The following is a 14,231-nucleotide window of genomic DNA, read 5'->3' as shown; positions in this document are numbered from 1 at the left end:
TCCTAAATCAAATACCTATGTCTCTAAGCTGGATGGTACCAACAGTCTTTAAGCTCCTCTCAGCCCACAGGTACTGCTACTGCATGTAGAGGTGATGAGATTTTGCCCTGAGAAGATTAATAATAAATAAAAGTGATCTTTGGGGAGGGCCAGTAAAAGTCCTTTGTGTCTCCTAATCTTGCTTAAGCCCTGTGCTGGCAATGCACAGACCATCTTGATTTATATACACTGCTACTCTCACAAGGCTTTGAGGACTGGACATTAAACACTCTCTGCAAGAAGCACCACTGGTTTCTGTGTTCCTGTATTTGGCAGATTCTGTCATTTTGAAAGCTCTCTCTGGTCTTGCACTTAGTCCCTTTGTAGCGAAGAGATGAACTGAATTATAGAGGAGAGTTTCTGTTTTAAATCCTTAGACTGTCAGTAATTCATTAACTCTGAGAGAGAAACATTGGTTGTAAATAAGCTCAACTAGTTCAACTCATACACCACCTAGCTCTGATTTAGAGAACAATATAAGTAGTATATTTTTCTGTGTGCAATCCATTACTGGAAACTGATGTTTTAGTCTTCTCTCAGAATAGCATGCATTTCTGGGATACTTAAATACTGGAAAAGGAACCAGAGAATAATTAATCCAGGTCAAACCTGGTTAGTGGAAGTTAGGTCTTGTCAGATATACTTGTTGCAGAATTTTTGGTTATTTTGAAGATTTATGTAAAAGATTACAGGTCTGCATGAGAAAAGCAGCTGTATTGATAGGATGTACTTGGATTTCTGCAAAGCAGTTAACTTAATCCCACATGACATTTTGATTTCAAGTCTTGCATTACATGGAATTAACAGGTCACCTATTGCGAGGATTAAGAAGTGTCTCACTGACAAATTTCAAAATGTAGCCTTTTAATGGGGAGATTTCATTCAATATGGGGACCTTTCCCAGCAGAATCAGAAACAGTCTTCACCTAATACTGTTTTATATTATTTTCAGCAATCCAGGCCATGAGATAAAATCTTTGCTTTAGAGGCTTACATATGGCACAATTTTAGCATGGTAAATAAAGAAGATATATAACTTCTGCAGTGATTTGTTTTGCCTGAATGATCACTGTCCAACAAGCAGCACACTAAATCCATTTTACTACAGTCCAAAACTGTAGGAATGGACACTGTGTCAGAGAGCAGAGACTCGTGGAATGATAAAAAGTGATTACCCTAGTCATCCCTAACATGAAGTCTTCAGTACATTGCTATGGAAAGGACTCAGCACAGTCCTTGCGTGTTTCCAGAATATCAAGCACAGTTCTGGTGCCTGCACTTTAAAGAAGATGAGAAAATATTGGAAAAAATCCAAATATTTTGCATGTCTGGTACAAGTCTTGAGATGGGAGGCTTAAATAGCTGGACATATTCCACTTAAGAAAAGCTTGAGAGGATACAGGGAATAGTTAACAGCTTTCTCACTCTTGCTGACAAAAGCACAACTAAATCCAATGACTGGAAGTTTAAGGTTAGATGTAATCAAGCTTGAAATCAGATGCAATTTCCTAGCAGTAAAGGTAATTAAACTCTGGGAGGGCTTATGAAGGGAGGTGGTGCACTCACGATTGCTCTATCTTGTCCTAAAAAATGGCTGTCTTTCCTAGATACAGCTCTGCTTCAGCTTCTGGGAGAACTTCTAAAGCACAGGGCAGACTCAGGGAGAGAAGAAGGGTCACATCAGGCTAAATCCCCTGGTGTTCCCTCTAGCCCTACATCCATTAGAACAATGCAACTGCGCAACTTCTTCCATTATGACTGAAATAAGATGGCTTGAATTGCACCTGGTACACTCAGACATCATCAGGTTGGCATTAGGGTAATAAGTATAATCAAATCCCATACTTGAGAGCTCCAGTTGGCTGCCTACAGCAGAGAAGAAGAATCTCTTCCCTACTCCTCTGAGAGGTATTTGGCCTCATACATTCCACAGCAGAACTTTTTCTCTTTCCTTGAACCTATTATTTATCTTGACATAGTCCGGAAGAGAGGGAACCAACGCAAAAAATTATCTTAGACATCTGATGCTTGGGTTTGAATTAAACCCAGGCCATGAACAATAGAGATTTTAATAGCTTAGATTAGCAAGGATGCCAGTATTTTGCATGGATTTTTTCTGTGATTGTCTGTTCATGTCATACCTAGTCAGTTCTCAAGTACTGGAGGTGCTCAGGTGCTCCTTTAGACACATAACAGTTTGGTTTTTTTAAGGACCAAAATACTATGGGCTAATGAAAGGAATTGTCTCAGCCTTGACAAAAAAATTAATAGCCACCTATGAGCAGAACAGACTAGATGTTCTGATGATCTCTCTTGGCCTTAAATTTGTGAGGAAATATAAAACTTGTACATAACAACAACCTCCACTTTTCAAGGGCTCCCAGGGATGCACATGGCTACACCATGAGTCACAAGCACCAAACAGTCTCCAGTGCCATTGCTCAAAGAGAGGCAAACTCAGTGAAAATTCAAAAACCAAGCATCTCCCACCAAAATTTAAAAATACGCCTGCACAAAAGATAGCCAGTTGCTTGCAGGTCTTTGTCTTGCATTTGTCAGAAGAACTTTTCAGAGGTACCTGCCTTTAGTAGAAGAGACCTGGGCTCCCGGCCTCTGCCATTAGTAGTCCCTTCCTGCCAGAACTACTGGAGAGAAAGACAGCTTGGTCATGGAAAAGCCCTATTCAAAACAGGTTTCTGTAGACTTCCAGGCCTAAGCTATGAGGTGTTCAACCTTCATGACAGGTGAGGGTGCTCAGTATGCCTGCATGAGAACTTGGATATTTAACACCTTCTCTGGCAAAACATTTATAAACACACCATTGTGTTTGTGTTTCGGTGTGGTTGCAAGGTTCATGTGGCTCCATCCAGGAAAACCATTACTGAATGAATACAAATTAGCTGTTTCTCTGTGTAGACTGACGTAATTAGTGATAACTTGTTATTAACCTCTTACACAGAGAGTCATGGATTTCACTCAGACTGGTGAAACAAGATAGAAATACATGTAAATGTATCATGTACATGTATCATACCAGTATATGGTACGATATAACTCTACAACTTAATGCCTCTGAATAATATACTTATAAAATAAGTGTTGTATTAATCACTAATCAGTGTGATGAATAGTGTGACACTGCAAAATATTTATAAACAAACAGAACCACCATGGTATTACAGATCCTTAAAACAATTGCACCTGGAAGCCCATAAAATCACAGGAGGTATAGCTTCATATAATGCTTATCACAGAAACTGGCTATTTTTTTTTTTTTTGCTGCAGGATAGGAGAGAAGGACACATTACGGACTCAGCTCATCAAGATATTCTTCTCAGATTTATCACAGGTTTCTCTTAAGATGCAGTTTTATTTAAGAAATGGGCTTGTGCCTTTGAGTATATGGACAGACTGCAAATGATGTTGTCCAAGCCAATCCTCTATTGCATAATCTTTGCTATCATTTTTAATAGCCAGAAGGAAAAAAAGTTTCCATAAACAATCATTGTTTATGATGGGACATTTAAGAAGCAACCAGCACTATCACAGAATCAGTTTGCAGGGTGTCTGGGCAGAAAATGAAAAACTTTGGAGGATTTATTATCTTGCTAAAACAGAAAAAAAGAGATTTTTAAGAAGTAGTCCAGCAACAACTAACAATAACATAACAGGTATTCATTTCGGCCATCTGAGACGTGCACATTTGAGACATTGTTCAGAAGATATTGAAGATATTTCTTACTTTATGTACAATAACATGAAAACTTATAAAACTTGATTGCTCTGGAAGAATTCACATGGTACCAAGGATCTGCTATCTTGAGTCTTTCAGAATAATCAGCTTGATTGATTGGTTTCAGGTTGAATTTTTTAAGTTGTCTATTATTGTTCTGTAGAAAACTGTTACCCAAATTCATTGGGATATTGTGCGTATTTACTGAACATGAATACTTTGCCATACATTTACATGGTATTTTACATTAATAGAAACAAAAGTATGATGTGCCCCAAAGAAACTGCCAACTTAAGATCCCAGTCCTGCAGGTGTTTACATATCTACTCAATATTATGTACTAAGAGTACTGACATTGACTCCAACTGCGCCTTTTAAAGTAAACTGTGTGCCTAAGTCTTTTGTTGACTGACACTTTTAACAATACCTGCAGACACACTAGGACAACAAAATATATAGGTTAAATGAGACCTCATGTTTAGGCACCTAGATAAAATGGGAAGGTATATGCAATTTACTTTAAGGGTAAATCTTGCTCACAAGATGAAAAGTGCTACATAAAAGCAGTTATTACTATAAGATTGCTATTGTTTTTCTGCAGCCAGCTTGTTGAAAAAAAAAAAGTATTTTCATCTTCCCTGAAATTGTCTCACGAGACAGTTATGTTATGGTGTAATAACAGCTGTGTTATGTTATAGAAAAATAGATTATAGTGTAATAAGAGGTATTATAGGGGACATTACATGATCTGTAGCAACATACATATAGATGTTCTATGTATGAAGATTTTCTTCTGTTCTCAGCTATTAGACATCCCTTGTTACTACTCTTTGTTGTGGAATACCAAAAAGGACAAAGATTGAAACCCGAAGAAGATGTGCACTTGCCCCCACCCCCCTGAAAAATTAAACTCTGAAAACAAGCTGATGGAGATTTAACATAGTTTGTGATTCTTATAATTACTTTTACTTTTCACCAGTCTCATTTTTTTGAGAATTCCACAGAAGACAGTCCAGTGTGCAACCCCCACTGAATTAAGTTTTGCCAGTACAATTGGGATGGAGAAGCACCATATAAGAACCAGAGCTCAGGAGAAAATGAACACCACCTTTCTATTTTTGAGGAAGCGGGACAAGCATGACTTTCTGCAAAGAAGCCAACTAAGGGATTTTTTGTTACAAGGCACAAATTTTAGGCAAATTGCCAAAAGTGAAGTTACTGACTCTTGATAGATAACAGTGATCCAGAAGAACTATGGTAAAACAAAAGTTCAAGTAAGCACATATTTGAAGCATAATTGCTCATTTCTTCCAGCTGTCAATAAGATCAGATATTTCTGCTCTGGCTTAACTAGTCAAGTACACAAATCCTGACTAGCCTTCTTGTTAACTATTGTGTTGAAAGGCCCTAAAGGCTGCCATCCAGACTGTTTAACCCAAATAAGCATTAGATCCCACTTAAAATCAGTGGTCTGACAAGAATTCTTTCAGGTTCATTGGAGTATCTGAAGGTGTTAGTCATACTGATCATTAAACAGAGGGGATAATTGCCCCAGCTGCCCAATAGGCCAGAGAAAAATACCTCATGGTAGCAGGGTTTTCTGGTTGCAGGGAATGAGTTGTCTCCCTCCCTGAAAAACAGCTGGAGCTCAGAGCCTCTTTATTTTCCTATTATATTTTAAAGGAGTCAATTATCCTGTGGCATATTCATTTAAATTTATTTAAATTGTAAATAAATAAACAGGATTAGACCAAGGATTTGGCCTAACTCGTGTCAGCTTGGGGTAAACAGTGAGACAAGGTCCCCAAATGCTACTGCTGTCAGCTAACAACTTGGTTCACTAAGAGAACAGTCTTGTGATGATAGTCATATTAAAAGTGCCTAAAATAATTAGAATTAATTTTAAAGTGGTCTCTGGGAAGCAGCTGGACAGGGACTTAGAGGAAGATAATGAGAGAAAAAGAAGTGAGAACATTAAAATGGACTGATTAATAAAATATGAATGCAGACAAAGCTTTGCAGCTGGGGTTTTACACTAGCATTTAAAAATAGCCATTCATATTATTCTGTTGCTGAACCTATATCACTTTAAGTCTTTTGGAAACATATTAAAATTACTCAAAGAGGGACCATTTTCAAAAGCTCCCTGGAGTTATGAATGATAATTAAAAAGAGTTTCATTGTAAATCCTTCTGTCTAGTTCAATAGTATTATCTGCTTACAGACAACCCTCAGAGGGCAAAGTCACAGCCTTCATCTGGCAAAAATATTGTCCAGTGATGATGCATTTTCTTCGGCTTACAGTAACATCAGATCTTATATATGGATGTTACTGTCAGGACAAAAACATCAACTACATCATTGTTTTTACTAATGAGACATTTCTGATATAGCATTATTCATCTAAAATCAAAGACTGACCCATTTCAAAAGTCAAGGAGAACAGGGAAGAGTCAGCTGTACTTCAGTTTTCCTTTTAGGACAAATGTTCTGTAGATAATACAGAAGCATTATGAAAATATGTGTTAAAATGAATTTGAAGGAGATGGGCATTTGAAACATTTGGATGGAAAGATCTCTCTGTGTATATGAGTTCAGAAGATCATGATCTTGGAAATAAGATGATTCAGTAAAAAAAACAGGGTGGAAAGAAATTCTTTAATTCATCTGGAACAGGATACTGAAAACAACAACAAAAAAAAAAAAAAACAAACCAAAAAAAGAACTGAATTTGAAGTTCTTATTAGTCATCAGTGAGTCAAGACATGTATCTGTATATGACCTACAAAGAAACAGATTCTTTAAGCAGTGTACTGCTGTTCCCTGTTGGGCATGCTAAACTGTGCTACATTTTAGAACAGCATCCACCCTGATGCAGAGGGAGGCCTGTGCAATTTTCTTCCATTTAAGCCTTCAAGACAGAACTGAAGTGAGATCTTTATCTTTTCTTCACTCTCAAGTCGAGTACAGATTTACATCCTGTTACTTGTTTCCTGTCCCTTATGTTTACATGCAAGAAGAGATTGGGCAGCACTTCCTAAACACACTATCCCCTTGTGGAGAGGTTGCATGTGCGAATATTGTGCATGCTTTTGAGGGTGAGTCAAAATACATCCGCTGTTAGTGCAGAACAGTAATGAAACAACATGTTCATTCTTATGAGGGGTGCAGAGGCCCTTCCATGCTTCTTACTGTTTGGTTTGAATTGTTGTTTTCATTTGTGAGCCTATTAGTTCAGGGGTTTAATAGCACCAAGCAGCTCTGCTTCAGGCTACTATTTGGCATACACCACCATCAGTACAAGAGCAATAGTTTATCTGGACAGTTTAATAAAATTCAATAGCTCAACTGTTGCCCAGCTCAAAGAAAAGCAAAATCGCGTGTGGAGGTTTTCGGATTTTAGAAAATGTATTCAAATTGTACAAGGCATCTTTGCCTTTAAAGCTAACCACATAAAAAGATGAGGGTTCCTAATTGGAGGTAACTGCCTTTCCAAAATAGGCAAGAAACTCATTACAATATTGGCTGCCATGCTAGTAGGTGTTCAGAGATAGCCCAGCAAACAGCTGAAATTCAATGGAATTTGGTTTTAAATATCTGTTGATGACTTAAAAAGAACCTGAGTCATCTGACACGGTGATGGTACAACGATGAATTGCACTCTGTGCTCCTTTGTAAGGTGTTTTGAGTTGTGCCAAAGAACGTGTTTCACAACTAAGTACACATAATTATTATTGTTTAAGAAATGCATAATTCACTAAGAAACTAAACTTTTTTGGTCATTACAGATCTTCAAAGAACAAATCTTCCAAAGATTGAGCCTAAAATTATTTCAAGAAAGATGAGTTTGAAAGCTGTTGCAATATATTTGTAAGAAGTATCATATGAAACAAGCATAAACTTGACTGGAAATGCATTTTCTTTCCTTTCCCTTGCCATCTCTTTTCTCTTTTTTTTCCTGTGGCAGTTATTTCCTGTTTTCAGAACTAAGAATGAAGTACATAGTGAGGTATAATGCTAAAAGCCTTGCAACTGAAAGTTTTAATTTAGAGGCTTCGTATCAAATAATCTGATGACTTGTGAAAATGGTCATAGGCTCCTTAACCTCAATTGTGGTGAAAGGCTTGTTCAAAGTCAGTCTAGGTCTCAGGTCACCAAACAGGCCTGGTGGGGGAATCACCAGCCTTGGATCCAAGTGGTACACTTCTCCACACTGCAAATGAGTAGTCACAGCTTGAGCTATTGAATGATCATTTTCCCAATCCCAGCAAAAGTATGGAAGTGAAGAACACGAAGTAACCCTCTCATAAGCCTTGCTTACCCATTGCTCATTTATGCAACCCTTCAAACTACACAATTTGTGGCATACTTCAAAGTGTGCATGTCCTAACTGCCTAAGTATTCATGGGCAGTCTTTGCCCTTCAGCTGCCCTGGCTCCCGTGCCATCAGCAGCGCACAAGCTAGTTACTTTAAAGCTAAAGCAGCTCTGCCAACATCACCTACAGCCACTGTGAACAACTCTATGCTTTCATTAATGCTGAGGATCTAGCAAACCTTGTTTGCTGCCTTTAATTGAGGGGCTGATTGACATAGGGGCAGGAGGTACAGTGGAACAAGAGAAGCACTTCCACTGTCTTTCTAGAACATGACAGTGACTTCTGAAGATCGGGATCAAACTGAGGCAAAAGAAGGTAGCAAGGCTGCATGTTTTCTTCCACTTCTTCAGAACAAATAGAGAACTATAAAATTCTCTTAGTTCTGCTGACTTTAGGAAAACTATGACAGCCTATACCAGTACCTGCAACTGGTAGCTTTCATAAGCATTGAAACACCACTGCATTGAAACACCACCAAAATGCACAAACCACTGCATTTGTGTTTTGGAGGAAAATACTGTATTGAAAATGGTGGCATACGTTTTATGAAACAGCACCATTTCTACTGGCTGCATACCTTTTGTTCTGGATTTCTGTCATGCGTGGACACATAAGCTGCTCTCGCATCCCCACATCCAACACAGGGGATAAAGGAAAAGGAAGTACTCCAGCTCAACTTTTAAAAAGTGTATCTACCTTCAAATCTCTTTAGCATTCACAAACAGGCTCCTTTAGAAATGTATGGTGATTTATATTTATATCTATTTTTAGAGTTGTCTAACACACTTCAAAAAGCAGGAAGGAATGCAACAAAAACAGGCCTAACGTGTGTCACTTCCTTTAAAAAACAACGCTTGAGTTGCTATGACTTACTACTTTACTGCTTACAAGACGGGTGGTTTCCCCCTTGAGATTTTTACAGCCACTGATTCTACTGAAATTTAGTCTCTCAGACCATATTTGTTTCAATTTTTTGGGAATGGGAAACCAGGCAATGGTGGGACAAGAAACACACACGGTTGGACAGAAACTGCATGAGCTGGGAGGGAATAACTTCTTGCTATAATGTCTTACGTGACACGAAGCCCAAAAATGCTGCCGAAAGAGAGTGACCCTACAACAGTTTAACAAGGATTATCGCATTTTGACTATTTCTCCTATATGTTGGAGACTCCTCGTATTTATCACACAATGTGTTGTGCTCTCTGTTGACTAGTTATTAACATGTTACATAGATACCCTCAAAATCGCTTGTAGGCTTATTGTTAATATTATTTTTGTATACCCCATCTTTTTGAAACCTACATTTCAATATACTGAGCACAACTGAGGGAATACTTGGAATTACCTGTGGCAACCTCAGTATTTTTAGCCCCTGTTAAAAGAGATGTTGGGATAGTCCACAATCGTTCCCTCTAAGTGAACGTAGGATGGAGAATAGCTAATCCACATCTGTAAAAAGTCATGGGACTTTTGATGATATGAGAGAAGAGGATTAGCTAGGAAATGAAAAAGGGTCTGCAGGGCAGAAGAGGTACTTCAAAGAAATCTTTAATTTTCATGCTGTCCAGGATGATAACACAGCTTGACCATCATCTGAATCTGTTCTGGGGTATGTCCCAATGAACAGAGATTAACTGTTATTATTTAGTATTTGTTTTGGTATCCTCAATATGCTATAAAATTCCGAGCTTTATCAAATTGGGCTAGAAGAAGAAACAAAGCAATAAATCTATTTTTATTATGATTACGTTATGCAAGTCAGGGATTAAATAAATGTTAAATATAATGAGTGGGAATACTAGCTAATCATCTTCCAACCATAAGAGTAGGTATTAAGAAGAGACTGGAGTATGGAACTGTTGTTCAAAGAGATTCTTTTTCTTAAACTTATAGCAAATAGAATAGCCATTTTTTATTAGTCATTAGTGCCACCCATCACCACAAGGGCTTAGTCCCTTTCTTACACAGAGCAGCTCTTGAGAATGCATTGTCAGCTTTAACCTAGTAAGCCCTAAATGGTTTGGGATTTGAGAAATTCCCTGCACTTCCATGTCCTAGCGCCACTGGGGAGACCAGCAGAGATTCATTAACGGAGATGCTGGCTGAAATCCTCTGTAGTAGGTTAAGATCTAGCTCTTAGCCATGAGCTTTGTTACTGTTTGAGGTGTCCTGCTCTGTGTTCACATTCTGTCTTGAAGTTAGGGCAGGGTAGGCTGTAGGATGTACATTCATATGTGACTTTCTTCTATTTTTACCTCACAGATTTTTATTACTGGTGCTGGGATAGATGCTTTGACCTATTTTTGAAACTGGAGATGTAGAGATGCATTTTAAAAATGTGAATCGAAATAATAACCATGTATGATTAGGAGAAAGAATGAGTACCACAGAATTAAAATACCCAAGAGTTGCTATTCATTATACTCCTTGCCTCCATCCTCAGTGGTGTCTAATAAATCACCTGGCTGGAGACCTATGCTGTGGAGAAGTGCTCTGGCATGTGGGAAGCTGGATGGCAAGGTGCCTGACACCCAGGAAATTGATCTCTCCTTGCTACTAACTGCATCCACAAGCTGGTCTCATCTCAGGGGTGGAAGGAACTGACTCAGTTCCAAAATCTGAACCAGCAGAAGCCTGTGGTCTAGCAACAAATAACCATAGTCAACATCATACCAGGTATATTAGTGACAGAGGCACAACTCTCCAGTTTTGACTGGGCCACTGTCCTAGCTGATATGTTTCTTCACAGGTGAAGACATGTCCTATCTGAGATAGGCAGCTGCAGGTGGCCTGGGTTCATCTTTGCACTTGTCTTTATGCTTTTCTCCACAATAACTTGTAGTGGTTAGGGCTCTGTAAAACAGTATTACTGGTTGAAAATAGCACCTTAAGTAGAACAGATACTGGGATATCAGCTGCAGAAGGAGCAGTCCTGGACAAACTTTTTCTGTTCATAGCAGAGAAGAAAGATGACTTTGAAAATTTCAGTTAATGAATATTGGAATTTCTTTTGCAAAGGCTAATCATGTATACTATAGCACAAACCTTCCTTGGAAATGCTACTGAGAAGACACCTAAGAATGGATGCATCTCTCTGCATACTATTGCAATAGCTGCATACAAAAGCATAAACACAATTCAGCTTGCATATTTGCAACATTAAAATTCACTGACCTTGCATTTCTAGGGGAAAAAAAAAAAAAGGAGAAAAAATTGCAGGCATTCCAATATTGAGCTTTCAAAATCACTATTCTCTAATGGTGACATAACTGGCATTTCGACACTGATACAAGGTGAGTTGCCTGATAGTATTCTAGGCTAAGCTGTACAGAAGAGAGGTATAATCATCCCTAACATTGGTGGCTGCCAGCTCCATTATGTATGTTCAGTCTGATTATTGCATATAATGTTTAATTTTAGAAGAGGCAGGTTGAAGACAGTTGTTTCAATAGTATATTACATAACATATACTCAACCATAGACTATATTTCATAACATATACTTAAAGCTCAGAATTAACGTTCAATGTTCTATATAAATGTACATGACTGTGAGGATTTTTTTTTTTCAGGGCTACCCCTTTCTTTTTCTGTACATCCATTACTGAAATAATAATTGATGGGGAAAAGCCCACAACACCCATCCTCTCAGAACTGTCAGAATTTATAGGTTGATACTAAGCCTGTACTAATTTTGTAAAACATTGATTATACTTTCAGCTATAGAAAAAAAACCCGGACAGACACGAACATATGTTAACAACCTGGAAAAAGTGAGCATAGAAAATGGGTTTTACGTTGCTTGATATGTGCAAAATCTAAAAATTCAGTAGCAGTTCAAACATTTAACTTTATTTCTTTGCAAGTTGTAAGAATAATGAGATAGATTTCAGTTTGAATTCCTCAAATAAACCCTCTCATTTATAATTTAAATAGGTTATTTGAGTGAGAATCTTTGCAGAGAGTGACTGTTGGAAACAATCAGTCATTAAAATGGGGTCATGAAATATAAACCTTCAGAGAAGGAATCAGTATGCTTCACTCCAGGAAACCATGCTATTCGGATTGTTTGTGTCTGAAATGATATCTGTTTGCAGGATTCAGATCAGTGAGGAGGAACTACAGTGCCTTCTCTTTTTTTCCAGCCCTATCTGGCTGCCAGTGTGTCTGAGCTGTCAAGGAACAAACGCTCTGACTTCATCTTGCATGCTCTTTCCTCCGTATTCTGACAATGCCTCTCAGGTTCAGAGATGTGTCAACCCCATTGTAATGATTGCTGCTAAAGCGGATGCACTGAGGAAATAAACGTGGAGATATATGTTAAAATTGCCTTTCCTATTCATCAAAGGTGCCAAGACCCAGAGAGAAACTTTGAAAGAATAAGCACACCTGTAATGGTTGGAGCTGGAGTTTTTTTCTGCTTCTACGGATAACACTTCATATAAAGCCAGCCTTCTTCACTATAGTTTTCTTATCAGACAGAATCTTACCATTAAAACAGCTGCAATCAGAAGTCTAATTGCCTTTCAGAGGAGCAGTGGGATTGCATAAAACAGAATCATTTAATTTCTTGTTCATCATCCTAGCCTAACATCTTCAAAATTTCCATATTGTTTTCTAATTGTTTGAACCATCTATGTTAGTAAAGATAATCATGTCACAGTCAACAAGCAAAAAACAATGTCTTCAGGAGGAATGTTTTTTATGAATGGAAAATGCTTAATACATATGCATCCATCCCAGGAGTCCAACACCCTTCCTTAGGAAGAGCTTGTAATTGGTTTCATTCAGAAAAGCCTTTGGGATCTCTATTAAATAAATTAGGTTTAGTGGGAAGGCTATGTCAATCCAACATTTTCCCTAAAGTAAAATTTTTAACCCCTCCATTGCTCTGATAGAGATTTGGTTATTGTAAAAAAACAAAATAAAACAAAAACACCCCCCCCCCCAAAAAAACCCCAAAAAAACCCAAACCAAAAAAAAAAAAAAAAAAAAAGAGGAAATTGATAGCAGCTCATACCATTTCAATAAATGTCAGATCCAGCTGACTTGACCTACACTGCAAGGATGATTTTTTTCAGAAGGCTACTTTGCAAATTTCAGAACAAAATATCATGAGCTGATCTTTGGAAACGTTTCAACAACATTTCGTGTACTACGTCTCACCATCCATAGTTCATCTCTAGTCATATTCCTCCTTAGCAGCTCCTGCCTGAAAGTCAACTTGATCTCATGCCTGTCCAGCAATGTAAATGCTGCTAGGAAAGGGCATGGCATGAGGCTTGATCTAAACTCTTGATGAGTTATTGTTCTGGGAAGACAATTTATCTGAGATATGTTTTAAGTCCTTGACTTTGTTTTTCCAACAGTTCAGCAAGAGTCTGCCATGGTCTCTAGGCAGAGATTTGGACCAGCCTGGCTCTGGTGCAGAGGAATCGGTATCTGAGCTGATACTGATTGTGATGCCTCTTATGTGTTGCATCCACAGATTAAGCTGCCTTAAGATCAGGCCAAAGTGAAGTGCTCTTTAGAGAAGAGCCTATATCTGGCTTACTCCCTGACCAGCATGGCCCAAGATGGCCAAGATCATGCTCTAACCCAGACTGCCAACAACTGTCCTGAGTTAAGCAGAGCATCAGTGCTCCAAGCCAAGGCTAAACTACAGGGAAAGAGCGAGCAAGGATAACAAAGCTCAGTGGGATTATGCCTGCTATCAAATCCTGGCCTCTGTGAGGACTACATGGCTATTCCTGTTGGAACTAGAATTTTCTCTTAACATGGAAAAAGGACAAGAAGCAGTTGATACTGTGTTTGTTACCCAGCAACAACATTGCAATGGGGACACCAAGACTTTGTCCACTGCTGAGTTAGAAGTCCTGCACAAGCTAGAGACCTAACAGCACTGAACTCAATTGTACACAGACACAGCAGACAACTTTAGATAAATGAATAATGTTTCAAAGTAGTTGAAGTACTTTTCATTCTTGTATTTAGTCCAACCAGCTGAAGTCGGTGGAAGCTGAATTAGCTCATGCACTTTCAAATGACTCATCACTCATGCATTTGCTCTGTGAAGTGCA

The sequence above is a fragment of the Empidonax traillii genome, unplaced genomic scaffold, assembly GCF_003031625.1.
Source record: "Empidonax traillii isolate 1590-97213 ecotype Southwest subspecies unplaced genomic scaffold, ASM303162v1 scaffold81:size2596050, whole genome shotgun sequence".
NCBI classification, from domain to species: domain Eukaryota; kingdom Metazoa; phylum Chordata; class Aves; order Passeriformes; family Tyrannidae; genus Empidonax; species Empidonax traillii.
This window is presented reverse-complemented; position numbering follows the sequence as displayed.